Source organism: Apium graveolens, chromosome 4 (assembly GCF_009905375.1).
Source record: "Apium graveolens cultivar Ventura chromosome 4, ASM990537v1, whole genome shotgun sequence".
NCBI lineage: Eukaryota > Viridiplantae > Streptophyta > Magnoliopsida > Apiales > Apiaceae > Apium > Apium graveolens.
This window is the reverse complement of record NC_133650.1, coordinates 8941671-8963617: the sequence shown is the minus strand read 5'-3', so window position 1 is coordinate 8963617 and position 21947 is coordinate 8941671. Positions and strand designations below refer to the sequence as shown.

Below are 21947 nucleotides of genomic sequence, written 5' to 3'. Positions count from 1 at the left end.
ATTTTTGTTTCCAAATTTGAAATCTAAAAATTTATAATTTTATTTATTTTGTCTCATTATACATGAGCACAGTTACTATCACATCATTTACACTTTATTATTACATAATTATAATAATTTTAATATTATCTTTTTATGTGAGCGATATTTTGGGGTATCATCACAATAGTAATGCTCGCATGTCTCACATTCTAAAATAGTTAATTTCGTAGGAGTGTAAAATTCTCTTGAGAACGTGATAAGAAAAATTTTATGCAATAAAGTACAACACTGAAACATATTCTACCGAAGAAATTATTGCACATAATAGCACAAGATTAACATCTAACCTTAAGCGTGAACAATATGCACGTCAGGATATTTTAACTCTTAAGGGATTTAAGGGATCCGATTCTGGTGTCGCCTACCTGGTTCAGGTATTAACAATGGTCACACAATTACCGATTTCAGTATACCTACACATAAATATGATGCATTAGATATGATCTCATATATTTTTTTCACAAATACACTCCAACTAGTCACTTTTTCAATTACTGATAAGCAATTTCATATATTTTGTGCGATATAAAAAAATATCACTTATAATTATAATTAGAATATAATTAACAGAATCAGAAACCATTTAATCACTATATTCATCGATTTTACTGTAACAAACATATTCACATTTTACAAGATATAAGTTTCATCAATTACACTTAATCAGCAGACAAACCCCCAAAACAACACAGGAATTAGCATCACAATCACCAATTTCGGTATACTTGTTGATTACACATAAATATGACACATTTACAATTACCAATAAGCATTTTCATATAATTACCTAGCTTTAAACTGTAAATCAGTAAAATTTAACAAGGACATCTAAATACGATAGATTTTTCATCAACGACTTTCGATATCAATCAAACCTAATTACCATTTTATTATGCTACCATAATCACAAATATCCCTTGCCCTCGGTGAATATAGTAAGTTGTTCTACTTCTATTAAAACATGGTAATCAACAACAAGATCTGCAACATCCTTCACACCGACACAGTCTTCTTCTTTAGTTTCTTCTGAAAGAGTGAACTCGTGAAGGAAAGACTTCAATTTCTCCTCTTGTTGAAAAGATTCAAATTCCAAAGTAAGATTGTATACATCATTAAACGAGATATATGGACTTGATTTAACCTTTCGATAAATAGGCAAATTCAATCCACAAATAAATCTTCCAATTTTCATTATTTCTGTCTCCTCCAAGTCACAAATAAGACGCAATCTATGAAAATTCAGAAGTATACTTAGAAACACTCATAGTACCTTGAGAGAGGGATGTCATCTTCATTATACATTCGAATTTATAATGCAAAGGAATATATTGTGCACGAAGTTTCTTCTTCAGAGATGTCCAAGTCATAATTTCGTCTTCGAATTTATAATGCAAAGGAATATATTGTGCATGAACAGTGCCCGTGAACAGTAACTCGTGAACAGCGCCGATGAACAATACTCGTGAACAGTAACTCGTGAACAGTACTCGTGAATAGTATATATTTTTTTGAAATCTAGATCTCCTAACAATTAAGAAATTGGAGAAAAAACCTTGGCTCTTGATACCAAATTGATGTGGATCTCTCAACAAAGAAAGAAAAGAAGAAGAATAAAAGAAGAGAAGAAAATGATATTTCAAAAGAACACGATCAATCCAGAAACGTGAACTTTGAATCTCAAATTGCTTAGATCAATCCAGAAACTAAGTAATCCGAATCTAACCTTCAAAACAATCCAGTAATTGAAGTTTAGAGGAAAGAAAAAGTACTCATAGTTTATCTCAAAACAAAAGTTTTATATCATCCATTGTCTGCCTTAAAAGATTACATGAGAGGGGTATTTATAGGCTTAGATAATAACCCAAACCGAAAAGGATTTCAAGAGAAATTCAACATCAGCTTGAATAAGCCAATATCTGAATCCTTCCATGAAACAAATTTAAAAACCAAACCCGGATAGAAAAAGGACAAAAACCAAATACAAATAGAAAAATAAAATCCTAAGTGCTTAAAATAAGAAAAACCCTTTTAAGTGAAAGGTAAAAACGTGTAAGCCAAATTCTAATTAATAATTATATAATAATCAGCTGCTTGTCCAACTTCATGCATCGCTCCTTTATTCCTTGTTGTCCAAGTAAGCTGCATAACCCATGTTTGCGTCCTCTCCAATTGAATATCACCACGAGCACACATAACTAAATCCAAATTAACATATTCATTCATTGATCCTCATCAAAGACCCGGTATATTTCCATTTTAAAAAAATAAGATTAAAAAAACATTTGTTTCAGATTACTTTGTGTTTAGTACAGGAGTAATGTGTCTGTGATATCAAAGGTCTTAAATGATGTGTTACGGGACAATTTAGAATAAATTTACGTGAATAAACATGATGACTTGACAACTTAGAATAATTTTACGTGAATAAAGATGGGTCGTTTTCATTCGTAACCGATCACACTTTTGTGTAATCACATGATGATAAGTGACATTTAGGATTCTATTAGACCTCTAGAATTTTTATTAGAAAAGATATATTTTTTCGCTTTTCAATTAAAATTAGACTTTTTTTGAATTTATAGATTTTAAGGTATTTAGTTCAAATTTAGAAAAAATCTAGGTGCATTTGATGAAAAATATTATATAATATTTTAAAATTTGATGACATTCAACTCAAATTTAAACACCCGAAGGCTAGCTGCTGCGGATTATCTACGATAAAAAAAAAATAAATAAAATTTTAAAATTAAGAGATATGCAAATATAAATCATAAACAATCTATTAAACATGGCAGAATTCAAAAACTTACTAACTTTGAAATATATTAAAAAATAGTATTTTTTATTGAATTTCTATTATAATTTTTTTTATAAACTTGGGATGTACTTAACCAATTCATTGTATATTTTATGTAGAATAGTAATGCAGTATATAATTTAGATTTTGAAAATTGTTTTGTTCTTGAAAATTCAATTACATTCAATTTGAATTTTAAGTTATTCATTAAAATGTGAATATACTCAATTTAAATTATAGAATGCCCTTTAAAATTTAGGAGTATTCAATCATAATTTTAAACAATACTTTAACAAGTTTCGTATAAATTGTGTTTAAAATATTAACGAGGTGAATTCAATTATAATTTTGAAAGTAATATTTTAATTTGAAAATCCAACTGTATTCAATTTAAAAATGATATAATTATTAAAATTTGAAAGTATTTAGTTATATTTCTGAAAGATTTCGGATACGAAAATTTAAGTATTTAATTTGAATTTTAAACATAGTTTCTGAAAAATATTTTGAATATGTAGCGTTATCTCTTCTTTCTCCATCTATTCAGCCCAAAACAACTCTGAAAAATATCAAGAGCAGCTGACTCCACAATGGATCATGGAAGTAGAAATATAATCGTTTAATATAAGAGAATAGATCCTCAAAATCTTGTGTACAATAGTTCTAAACAACTCGTAACATATAAAATCACTTTTTAAAACATCATGATTCGTAAAGGATTCCATCAAACGAATCACTATGTAAAGGTTCTCAATTTTTAATCTACACTCCAGTCATTTCCTTAGTGTAAATTCCAGAAAATATTTCTCATGCGACCACATCAGAAACACAGGAGCTAAAGAACCAAGACAACAAATCACGATTCTCCTAAATACATTATCCATGACAATAAAAGCTAACATGTAGCTTTTTCTTCACACAGGCTTCACCGGTTATCCAACACCAACAGGGATTGACATCACCGCAGGTCCTTCTAGCCCAATTGTAATTCACACTTTAGTCGGAAAATTAAATAAATTGCACTTGATCATTAGAGATATCAGGGTAATAACAAAAGAAACGAAGTTCTTCTGCCATTAAAAACATATATATTAACAATTTGAATCATGACAAACAATATCAGGAACATCAAACTAGAAAATTAAGCCCAAGATGTGTCAAAGTGAAAAGGCAAGAAAATTTCGTGATTAGAGTGATGTTGGGCCGGGAAACTCTGATTTAAAAGATAGCTTAGGCATATCACATTCTTATACTTGTGCCTTGCTTTTTTATTTCTATCTGATGTCTGGGTGCTCTCTCTTAAAGATGTCTCACATTCAAACCTGAAATTGGGGGTAAAGATTGATAGGTGTCTATTGAAGACCTAGGCAGTTTCACTTGTACAACTCTGAAGTAGAATTGGGTCATTAAAGTGGGTTTGTAGTACAAGAAAAACGTCAATAGACAACAGTTATGCACTGATATGAAAAATGCAAAAAACCGATGTCTTCGTGGATATAGTAAAAGATCCTCGTTGTTCACATCGGTTCCGGAATGATGTGAAAAACGATATAATATATCATTTCTAGAAAAGATCGGTTCCGAAATGATGTGAAAAACGATATAATATATTATTTCTAGAAAAGTAACTGATGTATTAGACATAATAAAATTTAAGAAACGATGTTAAATATATTATATAACAACGCTTATGAAAATGGCAACGATGTGGTAGACATATTAAGATATCAGTCTGAAACTGATATCTATGGCTATATATTTAATTATATACGTATATATATATGTATACACACACCGACCAATCAAAAACAAAAACAAGCAGTTCAATCATAAATAAAATATTAAAACTTCGATTATCATTATCAAACTAATACAAAACATTCCAATATACAAATTTAATAAAATAAAAAACATATATTTCTCAAAGTTAAATCTAACTTCGTAATAATCATTGATGTGTCTAGCTATTGGTGCACCAGCGACACAGCAACTCTCCAATGCATTGTTATCCTTTACAAACACTTCATAACGGCAAGCTATCAAAGCTTACCCTTGATGACCACATAATATGATTTCTTCTTTGTTTTGTGGACTTGATGTTCTTCTTTGCTTTGTATATATCATCATTTGACTCGTCGCCGTCTCTCTCAGACTTCCTTTTCTTTTCATTCTTTCCACAAACAATCATAAACTTTTTAACCATATACTCGATGGACTCGGACTGATCCTTCCCAGGCTTTAAAATGAATATGAACCTAATAAGACAAGAGTATATCAGTTTAAGTGAAAACAAAATAGCTTGACAAAGAAGCCAGCGTGTCAGATTGCTATACCTTGAGTTACCGATCCTGGACATAATATTGTTGATGCAGTTTGTTCACAGGACTTATAGCGTAATGTTGGGGTCCAGGACTTATAGCAGATGCCCTACTAGCAATCGTATATGGTTTGGAATTTGAAAAGGGTACACTATATTTTTAACTCTTTTCATCACTTTATCTTTTAGTAAACCTAATGAACATGTTAACTACAAGTTTCTAGGACCATCCCAATTTCAACCGCACAGATAGACTCCAAAATGCAAAGAAAATTGCTTTAAAATTAATTTATATGAAAGGCAGATATCACATAAGAATGCAAATACTTCACACAGATATTCTACAGCTTCTCTAGGTGATGGCATCAGAAGTTCATAACTTGATAAAACGGTCAACCATTAATGATAAATACTCACATTCTTTAATAACAGGAAGACCACGTCGAGTTCACTGTGGGAATGGTGTGCCCAGTTTAAAATCACGTGAAATACCAAAGAGAAGAACAGAACCAATCACATCTTCATTCTCAGTTTGGTGAATGGAACATGTAATATACAAACTCTTTCAACTACAGGGACTTGTTAGTAGAAAAACAGCAATTTATTTTCATGAAAGACTTGTTAGTGCATGAAATGTTAATCAACTTATGATCAAATGACATCTCTGAATAACTAGAAGCACTAGAAGTGGCCAATCAACACACTTACAGTAAGCAAGTGTAGCATATGTGGGCATAAACTTACAAGAAATGCATGTTCTGGAGCCATTTTCTAGAAGGCAGCAAGTTTTCTTAGCCTATGCATTTCAACTGGATCAATATGACCTACAAAAATATACATTCTGTATACTTGTGCCTTGCTTTCCTATTTCTATCCGATGCCTGGGTGCTCTTTCTCTTAAAGATGTCTCACATTCAAACCTGAAATTGGTGGTAAAGAGTGATAGGTTTCTATTGAAGACCTAGGCGGTTTCACTTGTACAACTCTGAAGTAGAATTGGGTCATTAAAGTGGGTTTGTAGTTGAGTTAGTTTGGACTTTAATAGCGCGGCCAGAATCAGAAAGAGGGCCAATACAAGTCTAGGAAGGTTTGGTTTCTAGGGGGAGAGAACTTCCATAACTGAGGCAATTTACATGCCTTGTTAATTTATTAAGAGTAATTGGCAGTTTGTAACCCACTTTTATTTTCATTTTTGCGATTTGGGTCTACATTATTTTCTCTGTCAACATGCACCCCATAAAAATTAATTTCGCTTCTATTTGCACCCCAATGATGACTTTCCATCCAAGATAACCGTTAACTTTAACGGAAGCGGGGCATTTCAGTAAATTACTAATTAAAATAGACGAAAATAAGAGTAATTGACACTTTTTAACCCATTTCTTTCGAAGTTTTTTCAATTCGGGTCTATATTATGTTTCCTTGCAAGTTGCACCTTTAACTTTGAATTTCGCTTTATTTTACATCCCTGGACCGTTTTAATTTTTATATTAGGGGTAAAATCGGAATTTTTTGGTCTACAAGAACAAATCACCGGATCCTTTGATTTTTCAATCCAAACCTACAAATAATTCATGAATCCATTACAAATAACAAGTAAAAACTAATCCATTACAAATAACAAGTAAAAACTACCTGTAATATAAATTTTATGAAAAATGCCCGGAAATCAAACCACCAATTCGAAATATGAATCCTATTATCGAGTTTAATTTTTATTTTAGCGGATATGAATCGGCATATTAAATATTCGATCCTGAATATTTAATAGGCCGGTCCATATTCGCTAAATAAAAAATTAAACTTGATTCTAGGATTCTTATTTCGAATTGGGGGTTTGATTTTCGGGCATTTTTCATGAAATTTGATATTACAAATATCTTTTGCTTGTTATTTGCAAATGGGGCTGAGCATTCGGTCGGTTTGGTCCAAAACCACACCGAACCGAATAGACCGAAAAACTGAATTATCATTTTTTTTCTTGGATCGAACCAGACTGAAATTTTATTATGGACCGGACCGGACCAACCAAACCCAAATAATTCGATTCGGCCCGGTTTTGGATCAAACGGACCGAGTTTTTTTAAAAAAAGAAAATTTTATTAAAAATTTCAAACCAAAAAATATGAAATCTAAAATATAATTAAAGTAAGGTGATATGTAGAGTTCTATGAGTGTACGAGTATAATTACAAATTAAAAACTATGATTATAATTTTTAGATATATGTAAATATATAATATAAAATTATAGTATTTATGATTTGGTCTATTCGGTCTATTCGGTCCAGACCGAAATATTTTTTAAAAGAATCGGTCCAAACCGAATTTTATTTCGGTCTATTTGGTCCGGACCGAATAGAACGAATTTCTGAAAAATCAGGACCGAACTGAATTAGTACAGTTCGGTTCGGTTTTTCGGTTCGATTTGCTCAGCCCTATTTACAATCGATTCATGTATTTATTTGTTGGTTTGGACTGGGAAATCTAAGGATCCGGCGATTTGTTCTTGGAAACCAGAAAGTTTTGATTTTAACCCTGATATAAAAGTTAAAAACGGTCCGGGGTGCAAAACAAAGCGAAATTCAAAGTTAAAGGGCAACTTGCAAGGAAACATAATATAAACCCGAATTGAAAAAACGCCCAAAGAAATGGGTTACAAAGTGCCAAATACTCTTATTTTCTTCTGGTTTAATTAGTAATTTACTGAAATGCCCCCGATTCCGTTAAAGTTAACGGTCAACATGGATGGAAAGTCGTCAATGGGGTGCAAATAGAAGCGAAATTAATTTTATGGGGTGTAAGTTGACAGAGAAAATAATGTAGACCCAAATCGCAAAAATGAAAATAAAAGTGGATTACAAACTGCCAATTACTCATTTATTAAATACCTTATGGCAATGTTCATCAGAAAAGAAGAACTTGGCCGAAACTAATATTTTGTGCAGCTGCTATAGTAAATACACGGACTTGCACAAGTACGTGCTGTCGTACTTAACAAAAGCCTGTTTACACTAGACTTACCACCCCATCAAAAGAGCAGCTACAAGACAAGAAGTTTCAAACACACACAAAATACACATACAGTTTGAACTTTCGTGTTAGTGATTTCCCGGTCTTGTGCGCTTTTACATTACTTGTTCCATATATGGATGTCACCCTTCACCCAGGCCCCAGGGAAAAATCAAATTTTTCCTAGGTATTCTACAGCTAACATATAGTTATAAAACCTGGAAATAATATTTTAGATATTCTCACCAATCTCTCTCCTTTCATCAGAGCAAAATTTTAAACAGGTCACCCATCATAATCCCAGTTGTGGTAGATATATCAAAGCATCAACAACAACATGAGTTAACATAATTGTTATCTTAACAAGACATTTTCCAGGTAATAAAATTTAAAACATAGAGCGGAAAACATTTGCAAAATTAACCAGACTTGTTGGTTCTAGGACACACCTAAAATCTAGACATTTTTGTTTCTTATATTATATAAGTTGCTTACCTAATCAATTCGCAAAGTGCTAAAAAACAATTCACGGAAGCACTTAAAAATCCTAGGGTAGTACCTGTATAGTTACAAACCAATATCATCAGGATGAGGGGTTCCATTCACCAGGGCTTTTATAGCGCTTAGCAGAATACCAAATTCATTGTGATATGAGTCTGCTCCATTCAGTGCTGAAACCAGACTAAAAGAATCAGATAAAACAATTCACACGTTGCGCTATGTAGGTTGGATCTATCCACGGAAAACATAAAATGGAGACTCCATTTTTTTGTTGCTCACACACTGCACTATGTAGGTTGGATCTATCCATGGAAAACATAAAATGGAGACTCCAGTTTTTTTCCTGATATACCTTCACCATTTTATCTCGCTATACAGCGTGGCAGTTGAGCAGTTAACATGAAAATGCTGGTTGTACTGCTTTAACACTGTTTTCATCATAGGTGCAACAAACAGACCAGACATTATTATTCATCCAGCACTGATCAGGCCTGGACGACTGGGCCAGTTAATCTATATCCTGCTTCCAGATGATGCTTCTCGCCTTCAGATTTTCAAACCATGCCTGCAGAAGTCCCCCATCTCCAAAGATGTTGACCTTCTAGCACTTGCACGTTATACTGTTGGTTTTGGTGGTGCAGATATAACTGAAATTTGTCGGTGTTCCTACAAGTATGCCATTCAAGAAAATATTGAGAAGGTAAGATTTTAGGATAGCCTAGTTAAACTTAAAAGTGCATAGCAATACAAGCTTCCGCCGGTATATCGGAAACCTTCATTTTTATTGCATTATTCTGTAGGTATGCAATACTGCATTCTGCATATCTAGTGAGAAGCCTTGTTCCGTATTCACTTGCATTGTCCCAGCACAAGAACTGTATCGGTATCTCATAGAGTTCGAGTTCATAACATAAAAACCTAACGTCTCTCCCATATAGTAGAACATATCACTCAATAGTCTGTTAATTGGGACAATATTTACAGCAATATAATGTATTCCAGAACATAGACATCCAGATCCATATCTAGCAGACATAAGCAAACCTTGCAGAGGCTAATAAACTAGACAACATCCTTGAATATAATCCAAAAATTTAGCATGCCGAGGCACAAACCATAGATATATGTATCTCTGTTTTGGGAGGGGAAGGGGTGAGTATCGAAATATTCATCACGTTGTTGTCAAAAGGAAGATTAATTCGGCTATTGAAATTGGATCCCTATGCCTATTGTCTCAGAGGGGATCCACAAAAAAAAGAAGAAAAAAAAACTTGTCTGCTTTCTCTATCAACCGGGGGAGTTAGCAAGTTGGAGACTTGTCAAAGTAAAATAGCCATATTCCCCCTTTATCGCATGTACCTCAAAGATAGGATGCACACGGACCAAAATATTTTAGGCCTATTAACTTATCTGCACGATTGAACTCCTGCCAAATATCCTGTCCAATAAGATTATGGATAGTTTTATCTTTGAAGAACAGACTGGTTTCATCAAAGGGAAAGGGAAGGCAGTTTCAGAACTATATTAATTAACTCGGAAATCATCGAGGCCTTAAGCATAACAAATAAACACTAGTATCATCCTCAAATGGACATTGAGAAGGTCTTTTACTTAAATCGAGTGAGGGTCCCCGCTTGAATCACCTACAGCTATGCTACCTGAATTAAAATGGATCAAGTGGTTACAAGGTTTTTAGCAGTTTCAAAATATCTGCATGATCAATGGCTCGCCTACAGATAAACTTTACACCACTCAGAGGCCGGAGATAAGAGAACTGCAGCCCCCCTCCCCCCCCCCCCCCCACTTGACATCGTAAACAAAGTACGGAATATGATACAAATAGGTAAAACAATATAGGCGAGGAAGGTTCGCAATGCATGCATCTGCAGTTTGTTTGCAAATGAAAATATTTTAATCCTAGAGGATACAAACTCTGTTCCAGGGACTAGGAGAATTTTATACTCTTTGCAAGAAATATGTCGTTTGAAGATTAATATTCACAAATAGTAGACTCTACACAATTATGTATAAGATTAATACGAATTTTCATTATAACCTATTAGAGAAATTGTGGGTACTTGCATACTTGCTTTATGTGTCATTAGTAGTTTACTATATGTGTAATTTATTAATAATAATCCTAAGGTATAGCTTTCTAGATTCCTTTTAGTATTGAAATCTAGGTTCCTTTTAGTTGCTAGTTGAGTTCAGTTTTGTTTAGGCCTCCTATTTCCTTGTTCTTAAGCATGTATTAAAAGCACCGGATACACGAATGTACACTAGCACACAAGTTTCCTTAAACACTTTAGATCGTTAAATATGGATTAACATAGGTCACATTATATGACAACTACTACCCCGGTTATAAAACATTATTATTAGATTTGAAGGGTTTTAGGATATACATTTCTATTGCTTATGAAAAGTGATGTTGGAGATATTTATGAAAAAGATAATAAACAATGAATTATACGATTCTCAAGAATAAAATCAATATTATTCCCAAAAAAGTGTACAATCAAAACTTTCTAATAATATGCCGATTATAGTACTTATATAGGGAATGAAAACCCTAATAAAATAACTTAATAGACTAAAGACCATAAAAAATTGGGCTTTATCATAGGTGAGGTACTTATTTAATAAAGTACTTATTTACTACTTATCTACTTAGTAAAGTACATATATAGGGACTAGATACCCTAATTAAATAAGTATTTTACTTATAATAAAGCCCAATTCTTGATAGACCTTAGTCAATTAGGTTATTTTATTAAGGTTTCTAATCCCTATATAAGTAATGTGATCACCACATTATTAGGAAACTTTGATTACACGCTTTTCATGAGAATAATATTAATTTTATTCTTGGGACTCATAATTCATTGTTTATTATCTTTTTCATGAATATGTCCAACATCGCTTTTGATATGCAATAAAAATATATATATCAAAAACCTTCAAAATCTAATAATAATGTTTCAAAACCAAGTAGTAGTTGTCATAAAATAACCTATGTTAATCCAAATCTCACGATCTAAAGTGCTTTAGAAAACTTGTGTAATATTATACTCTCTTGTGGCACAACCAGAAGAGAGGTTTAAATTAATGTTATAGGAAATTTTGGGGCTGTCCTGCGATTTTGGAATACAGCTCAATGGTTCAGATTACCTATTTTTTGCTATTATGTTCAAAATAATATGAATGAATGTTATAATAATAGTTATAGGAGTAACTTTAAGCGTAAGTTATATTGTACTTCCGCCTGTGCCATGCATATCTACGGGAGAATACATTACAAACCTTAGCATGGGGAACAAAAACCTTACTGTCTTTCCAATTTTGTATATATACATTCCCCTCATTTTGTATCAATCAAACCTAATTACCATTTTAATAAGCTACCATAGTCACGAATATTATTCACCCAAGGGTCTGAATCTAGTAAGTTGTTCTACTTTTGTTAAAACATAGCCCTCTTTCCATTATCCACTAAACATACTTAAATTAAAAAAAAACTCAACAAACACGAACGAAAGTTTAAAAACTAACACAATCACAATTTACAAACCATTTAATCTCTGCATTCATCGATTTATCGATGAAAAACACAGTAATGAACACATTTCACGTTATACAAGTTGTGATTTTCATCAATTACACATAATCAGCATACAAATAACACGATTAAAACAAGTGATTGATAAGATACATACAAGCATACACGTAAATGCATGAAATGTTTATATATGCATACATACAAGAGTGTGTATCGTACCGATTAGGGATGACTTTAGCTGTAGGAGGCCCGACATGAGATCGATTTTTCGGATAAACAAAACACTGTAACAAACACAATTGAAAATACACAAGTTGTAAATTTCATCAATAAACTTAATCAGCTTACAAATAACACGTAAAACAAATGATTGATTGATAAGATACGTAACGATTAAACAAATAATTTAAGATACGAAACTGCATGAAATTTTTATATTTATGTAAAAGTGTGTGTATCGAACCGATTCGGATGAGTGTAGCTGTAGAAGCGCCGGAGATGAGACCGGAGACGTTTGAATTCCGGCAAGTGTGGCGGCCGTGATTGACGGGGGCGAATTGTAGGGATATTACACCACCGTATATATACGATATCGTATTCGGAGAAAACGAGGCTGAGCAGGGTTGAATTTGGGCTTTCACTAAACCCTGGCCCAAGGTTGATATTGGGCTTTAACTAAATCGTTGCCTTCGTGTTTACAAGCCTCGTTAATTTTAGGTGAAGGCCCGGTATGTCTCGATTTTAAAGTGATAAGATTAAAATAACTTTTTTCCCAGATTATTGTGTATGTTCTCAGCATAGAGCTGCATTACTGTATTCTTTTTCGTTATTCAATTTATGATTTCATTAGACTTTTTTTGAATTTGGAAAATTTAAGGATATTTAATTGAGATTTTAGAAATTATTAAATTCTAGATGCATTAACAAAATAAATATCTAATATTTTACAATTTGATGACATACAATTTAGATTTTAAAATATTAATAAAATTTAAAATTCAGAGATATTCAAATATAAACCATAAATAGCGGTATTCAGAAACTCTGGAAGATTAAAAGGTAATCATTTTTTATTAAATCTTTGACATTTTAATATTTTATAAACTCAGGGTGGACTTAACCAATTCATTATAGATTTTGTGCGGAATATAAATGTGGATTGCGGCATATAATAAATATTATGAATATCATTTTGGACTTGAAAATTCACTTACACTTAAGTTGAATTTAAATAATCCATTAAAATTTGAAAAAAAATAATTTAAATTTCTAAAAAGCCATTAAAATTTAGAAATAGTCAATCATAATTAATAAACAATACTTTAAAAAGTTTAGTTCTGTTTACAATATTAATGAGGTGTATTCAATTATAATTTTGAAAGGCATTTTTAAATTTAAAAATTCAAGTGAAATAAGTTTAGAATTGAAAGAGTCACTTAAATGTGAAGGTGTTTTAGTTAAAACTAGCATAATAACTCGTGCGATACACCGGTCATTTTCTAAAAAAAAATTATGCATCATGCGCAATTATAATGTTCTTAGTTGTTTTTTATTTGTAAATGTTGTATAATGTGTAATGTATATTAAATACAAGTTGATTGTTTATCAACATGTATTATTTTCAAAGAAGATATTACCAAATTACATAACATTTCTATTATGACTCATTAAGCAATATATATATTCTTCTTTGTGTTGTGTAATTTCTATTTAATGAATGAATATAAACATGATAATCAATGTACGTTTAAAATTAAATAATTAAACTTAATCTTTAGAATGCAGTTACTATGTTAACAAAGAAAAAGCTAAAAAATAACATATATGTTTGATATAGAGTTGACCAAAAATTTTGAGTTTTATTTAAATAAACTATATGTACTGTTCTGTATTATTATTGAGTTCACGACAAACTTACAATTAACTTACTCACTTTAAAAAGATAAAAAATGTATAACTGAAGTCCGAATGACTTGCAATCATAATGTACGATAATATAAAGTTTACACTATTGTTAATATAAAAGTTGATTCTAATAAAAAATGTTACTTTTTAAAATTCAACGTATGCATATATGAAAAAATGATAGTTTTTTATTTACACTACTGTTAACAAAGTAAGATTAAGTTACATGTCTTACATCATGTAAATTATCGTATGCTACATTTCTTAGTAAATTACGATGGTTTTAATTATTTATATATGCTAAATATATGATTTATGTACATATATATTCATTATTAACATCTAGTGAGACAATTAATTACTTAAATAACATGCATTTATAATTATTCAAAAATTAAAATTATGTAATAAATAAATTGCAATAATTTATTTATGGTATTCACATTATCACTAACAAAAAATTCATAACTATTTTTTACGCAATCAAGTACCAATCATGGTTGTAACATAAAATTAAATTATAAACTCTAAAGACTTGTTATTGATATTCATGATTTTTTCTCAAGAATTTGAAGAAAAATTGTAATTATATCGTTATTTAAATTATTTTTAAATTCTTTTATTACGAATCTAATATTTTTATATAATAATTTGATAACATTGTATACTATTATTCTAAAATTAAATATTTTTTAATTTACACTATTGTTAATATAAAAGTTGATTCTAATAAAAAATGTTACTTTTTAAAATTCAACGTATGCATATATGAAAAAATGATAGTTTTTAACAAAGTAAGATTAAGTTACATGTCTTACATCATGTAAATTATCGTATGCTACATTTCTTAGTAAATTACGATGGTTTTAATTATTTATATGCTAAATATATTTTTACGCAATCAAGTACCAATCATGGTTGTAACATAAAATTAAATTATAAACTCTAAAGACTTATTATTGATATTCATGATTTTTTCTCAAGAATTTGAAGAAAAATTGTAATTATATCGTTATTTAAATTATTTTTAAATTCTTTTATTACGATTCTAATATTTTTATATAATAATTTGATAACATTGTATACTATTATTCTAAAATTAAATATTTTTTAATTTTATAATTTTTATAAATATCAGTTAAAGTGGTTAATTCCTTCAAATTATTGAACAATATATATGTATATATATATATATATTTCTTTAAATAGTAAAAAATGCATTGAATCAAATGCTATAATATAGCATAGATATAACTTTTATTTGAAAATTTTAAAATATTAAAATAATTAAATATATGTGTACAATATTTTCTTGATCAATAAATATTGATTATCAAAAATAATTCTTTTTAAAAGACTAGTCTTTTTCAGGTAAAAATAAATAATAAATAGATTTAATTTATCATCGTAGTTTTAACAAATCTCGTGAGATCTTATATCAAATTTCAATATTTTTAAAACCGGGACAACTCCCAAAAATAATAATATGTTAGTAGTGAAGTTAGTAATTTTAATACAAATAATTAATTGACTTGATCCTATAAATACCTTAAATACATTAATTTATATTAACATAAGATATTAAAATATTTCACATTATTGGTAAGATATTATCGTCGAGCTTGTAATTTAAATGTACTAAACGTAGAATTTGACGATGTTTTTCGGCCGGGTCGTGTTGTCAAATTTTGAGTATTTTTTTAACTATAGGACAAGTTTTGATTTCAAATTCGAAATAAACTAAAATGCATTGACTCATTATAATTCGAACTTATCTAAATATATAATACCAATATAGATTATTTGTATATAAGCGGTTCTATTTTAAATGTTTTTTAAAAATATATATATATATACATTTTAATTACTTTTTATAATAAAAAATATATATGTTAAAAATATATAAGATATATTTTCAAACTAAAAAATGATTAATAAATAAGATAATAATCATTTATGTACTCTGCCTAACTTTATATCTGGAATTAAGTTGTTTAAAATTAACTGTTCTAATATTCAAATAACTACTTTTTTGCGAAATTCAAGTAACTACCTTTAAAGTTAAACAAAATATTAATTTAACACACTTAGATATTATACTTATGATAAAAAGCACATGTGATAATATGGTGTAATTGTATGAGGTTGTATAGGTGAATGAAGTATCTTGAGTTCGATTCCTACAAAACACATCTTTTATATAAATATTAAAAATAAGGGTATTTTAGTCTTTTCAATGAGACTTTTTAATCTCATAAATATTATCCACTTATTCTTCTATTATATATAGAAGAGATATTGGATATTGAAAGATTTTGGATATGAAAATTCAAGTATTTAATTTGGATTTAATGCATAGTTGAATTTTAAATAATTCATTAAAATTTAGAGATATCTGACTTGAATTTTTAAGTTTTCGGGATTATTTAATTAGGATCGTAAACATTATTTTAAATTAAGGTTGTGTTCAATCAAAATTAAATTTAGAAAAATATTTTAAAATCTCATAATTTTGAAAAAGTTTCATATCTTTCTTTTGCGAAAACGACGAACATTTTGTTGATAAAAAATCGAAATACAATTCCCATAATAGTAGGTATTGCAGTGGTCTCTTTAATCTATAAAAATTTATAGTCTAACCAAAATGTATGTTTAACCAATTTATAGATAATAATCGAAAAAATGATTTTCATAAAAAAATCCTCCTAAAATTTAGACAAAAGATAACAATATATATATATATTGTCCTATGTAACATCTTGCTTCGAGTTTAATAGAATTCATCCATCTTTCTCCATCTACCCTTGTTGCCAAAAACAAATCTTGAAAATATCAAAACAGAGCCAACAAAGACAACTAGTCATTCCTTATTTTGTTTTCACCAATAAAATATACATTTCCCTCATATATAGTAGAACATATCACTCAGTAGTATGTTATTTGGGATAATATTCACAGCAATATAATGTATTCAAGAACATAGACATCCAGATCCCTATCTAGCAGACATAAGCAAACCTTGCAAGGCTAATAAACTAGACAACAACCTTGAAAATAATCCAAAAATTCAGCACGCCGAGGCACAAACCATAGATATATGGATCTCTTTTTTGGGAGGGGAGGGGTGAATAATAATATTTTAAAATCATAGTAGTAGTTGTCGTAACATGACCAATGTCAATCCATATTTCACGATTTGAAGTTTTTAGAAAATTTGTTTAGTATTTTATTATACACTCATGTATCTGGTGCTTTTAATGGGTGGTTAAAAATAATGAAATATTAATCCTAAAGAAAACTTAACTCAACTAGTAACAAAATGGAAATTAGAAAACTATACTTTGGGATTATTATAAATAAACTACACATATAGTAAATTACTAGGGCCACATAAAGCAAGTATGCAATTTCATAAATTTTGTGCGATATAAGAAAACTATCACTTATAATTATAATATCATTACCAAATTGCCATCGGAGTTTTAAAATTTTAATATCATTTTAAAAATGCATCATAATGCTCTTAAAATATTTACTTGGCTTTAAACTGCCATGAAATTAACAAGGCATCTTAATAAGACACACTTTTCATGACCAAATTTCGATAACAATCAAACCTAATTAGCATGTTATTAGACTACAATAACCTCTCGTGAATATAGTAAGTTGTTCTACTTTTATTAAATTATAGTCATCTTTCCATAATATACTTAACAGGCTTAAATTAAAATTTCTCGAAAAGCGCTAACTTTTGTATTGCATAACAAATGCAATCAAAATTCATATTTCGTTTAAACTCTCCATTCATCAATTTTTCGATAAACAAAACAATTTAACAAACAAATTTAAGCTATTCAAGTTGTAAGTATCATCTGATAGTACATATAGCTCCTGGGAGGACTACTCTTAGGCCTTCAACTCTACACAACTCCTGGGACGACTACTCCTAGGCCTTCAACTCTATACAGCTCCTAGAAGTACTACTCCCAAACTCCTAACTCCATATGACTCCTGGGAGGGCTACTCCTAGGCCCCTAACTCCACGCAGCTCCTAGAAGGAGTAGTCCCGCACACTACCGCTCCTAACCAGCTCAGTCCCGTAAGCCTAACCTTGGTAAATCCCAGCACGTGAGATGTTGGTCCAGGCACATGATTGGGACAACTGTCACACACCAATCATGGGAATCATCAGGGCACGTGTCAGAGGATCCTCAGAATATTCCTCGGCCAGTCCCGCACTGACACGTGTAAAGTATCCACTCCAGCCAGGTGTCCTCCGCTCCCAGAACCAATGGCTATGATCTAAAGGTATCAATCTCAAAACCCTACCCTTGGGCTATAAATAACCCAAGAAGGTGAGGTTTTGGGGTTAATCATTCTCACATACTGACATATACACAAAACCATCTCTCATTCCTTACTATCTTCATCTTCCCCAAAAGCGAGTTCTTACTCTCACGCCGGAGGCGCCGCGAGACCAAACCCCCCTTCCGGTGCTATTTTGTAGGAGCCCCACAGCAGCTACACCACCACAGCAGCGAAGGATCCAGGCACGGCGACGAAGGAGCAGCCCCGCCACCAGGAGTTATCATTTGGCGCTAGAAGGAGGGGGCTCTCCATCCTTGGGTCTCGGTGCCCCTGGATTCACCTTCATCAACAAACTCTTCAAAGAGTCCATTTATTCAAATTTGTAAGAACCCGAGCAACCAACCAACCTTTTCCATAAGCATGAATGTTGTTTATTTCGGCCACGTTTGTGTGTGCTCGTTATTTTAGGTCACGTTTGTGTGAACCCGTTTTGTTGATTTAAGCCACGTTTGTGTGAGCTATCGTTAGTTTTAATCGTTATTGCTCTAGTCTGAGTATGGCATTTGTGTTGTACTTCATCGTTGAATAGTCCCATAAAATTGTTTGAACTGCTCCCAGGAAGCTATTTGTTAGTTTTTGTTGTTATTGTGGGTAGTTTTTGCAAATTTCATAAAGCAACCATAGACCTATATTCTCTGTGGCATATTATTGTTATTTGTTGTTGATATTGTTGAGAAATGGCAAGACCAGGAAATAATACCTCTGGAAGACCATCTGCTAGTACTCAGGTCCAGGAGCCGGACCACTCCCAGGCCCTCGACCCGGGAGCCGAGAGAGAAACATTCCAGGAGCAGCCACTACACACTCCTATAATGGAGAGAATTGTAAACATCAGGGATACCAGGACCCTCATAGAGCTCAATCAGTACAAGTACACCAATGTCCCGGTAGCCGAAGAACACATGGCAAACCTTACAAGCGATGAACTAGCGGAAGCAATCAGACTATATAGGCAGGAGCAGACCCGGCTCCAAGAAGAAGCCGAACTAGAGGAGGAACTGGAGGAGTCCGGGGACTCCCAACAATCAAAGAGGTCTGTGTTCGACCGAATTGGGGCCAAAGGAAAGAAAAGCAAAAAAGATCAAAGTAAGAAAGAAGCAGAAACTGCTAAGCAAAGAAAGTTGGAAGAAGTCCGAGAGCAAATCAGGAAAGAAGAAGAAGCAAAGCTAGAGCTAAAGATCCAAAAGAGAATGTAGCTAGAAGAAGAAAATCTATTGGCCAAGTCTATGAGCAAAAGAACCCGGAGAGATCCTACTCCGGAGCTGATTTCTGAAGACGAAGAAGAAGAGGGGCAGAAGGACCTCAAAAACATGATTTATGAATTGCAGAGAAAGATGGACAGAGACTCAGGAGTAGAGGTTGGGACACATTAACTCCATTCAGCCACTCCTTGGAAGCTATCCCCCGGCAGCGGAACTTGAAGCATTACAACTTCGACTCATTCGATGGACTAGGGGACCCGGAGGAGCACTTGAACTACTTTGAGCAGATAGCGCAGATATATTACTACAATGACTTGACGAAATCAAGGTTCTTCGCTTCGACTCTTAAGGGGGGCCAGAGATGGTTCAGCAGAATCCCCTCCCGCAGTATCCACTCCTGGAAGGAATTTCGAGCCTCCTTCCTTCGGAGATTTCGGGAAAACAAAATGCACGAAACGCACATGTGTCACCTGGAGACGATCCGGCAGCATGACAATGAGTCCCTCTCTGCATACGTGCGCCGGTTCTAGGAAGCAATAAATAAAGTTTCAAGTTTGGAGGAGAGGGAAGCTTTAAGCATTTTCAGAAGAAACCTGGACCCAGAGCACAACGAGAGGTATATTGTGGAGCTAATCAATAAGGAGCCGCAAAGTCTGGCAGCAGCTTATTCCATGGCTGCCAGATTCATTAAGGAAACAGATGTGCTCCAGGCAATGAGGATGACCCGAAATGGGGGGTCCAGGAGCAAAAACACTGATGACCAACCGAAAGGAGGTTGCCATCAGGATAATAAATTCAAGCAAAATAACCAAAGCCAAGAAAGACAAACTACTCCGGTTTTCCAGAGACTTGGTCCTAAGAAAGAGTCAAGCAGTGACCCAGGACCCGCGAAGCAGCCCCGGGAGCCAAAGCAGGAGCAGGACTGGACTCCTCTCAACATGACCCGGGAGGAAATCTTGAAAGAGGTAAAATACAAGCCTTTCTATTATCCTCCTAAACCAATGCAAACTCCTCCGGAAAGCAGGCCTTATAATAGGCAGTGTGATTACCACGAGACCCATGGCCACAAAACTGAGAATTGCTTATCACTCAAGTACTTCATTAAGGACCAAGTGAAGAAGGGGAACATGAACAAGTACTTAGTTCGGGACAACAGAGGGGAAGCACGGAAGAGGGGAAAAAATGTAGTCAATGTGGTCCTAGGTGGATCCTACTCCCCACCCCAGAGCCCGGACTTCGGCGAAGAAGTGTTCTCAATCCAATCACTCCCAGACCTGGTGATATCCTTCAGCAGCAACTTAGTCCCGATCCAAGGAACTTTGTAACTGCCAGTCATTTTTGGATCTGCTCATAACCAAGTGACTCATGTCATCAAATTTTATGTAATCAATGCTCCTTCTTCATACAACGGAATCATTGGCAGATCAGCTCTAACCATGATGCAAGCAATAACTTCAATCTCCTATCTCAAGATCAAATTCCCCACCCCGACAGGAGTCGGAGAGATTAAAGGAGATTATGGGGTCGCTGAAACATTCTACAACCAGGGATTAGTTATGGCAGAGACACATCAAGATAACAAAAGGAAGGCTACAGTCCTTCGCAAGCAACAAAACATGAAGAAGCACCGACCCCGGACACGGGAAGAAGCGGACAAAACAAGTCCAGAAGAACCAAGTCATGGTACTGGATAAGACAAACCAAGTCCCAGACCAACCTAGTCCTACTATGAAAGCAACAAAAGAACCCGAACAAGCAAACATCTATCTGAAGAAGAACTCTGAAGCCCGAATTTACCAAATGATTTCAAACAAAGAACAAGCAAAAATCGAAGCAGCAGTCGAAACAGAAGAAGTCGAAGTAGACGAAAGCAATTCTAGCAAAAAAGTGAAAGTTGGGTCAGGACTCGATGAGTCCTTCAAGGAGAGATTAGTATCCTTGCTCCGGGAGTACAAAGATGTTTTTGCCTGGAGTCCAAGGGACATGCCAGGACTACATGAGTCCATAGCAATGCACAACTTAGATGTCAACCCCAACAGAAAACCAGTAAAACAGAAGAGAAGAAACTTTGCTCCGGAGAGACAAAGAGCCATTAACGAAGAAGTAGAAAAGCTACTCAAAGCATGAATCATCAAAGAAATCAAATATCCGGAGTGGCTAGCTAATGTGTTCATGGTTAAGAAGTCCAACGGCAAATGGAGAATGTGTGTGGACTACACTGACCTAAATGACGCATGCCCGAAGGA

General features: G+C 32.8%; 1 long non-coding RNA gene across 2 annotated transcripts; it reads right to left on the bottom strand.

Annotated features, from left to right (window-relative positions):
• Window positions 1–4661: 4661 nt before the first annotated feature.
• On the bottom strand, window positions 4662–12845 carry LOC141717678 (uncharacterized). Of its 2 annotated transcripts, XR_012573722.1 has the most exons (5): window positions 12690–12845; window positions 12446–12510; window positions 9020–9333; window positions 8726–8837; window positions 4662–5094 (listed from the first exon to the last, which is right to left on the bottom strand). It is a non-coding gene; the product is annotated as an uncharacterized LOC141717678 (long non-coding RNA). The 2 variants fall into 2 exon arrangements; XR_012573721.1 differs by having other exon boundaries at window positions 8726–9333.
• Between the last annotated feature and the right edge of the window lie 9102 nt (window positions 12846–21947).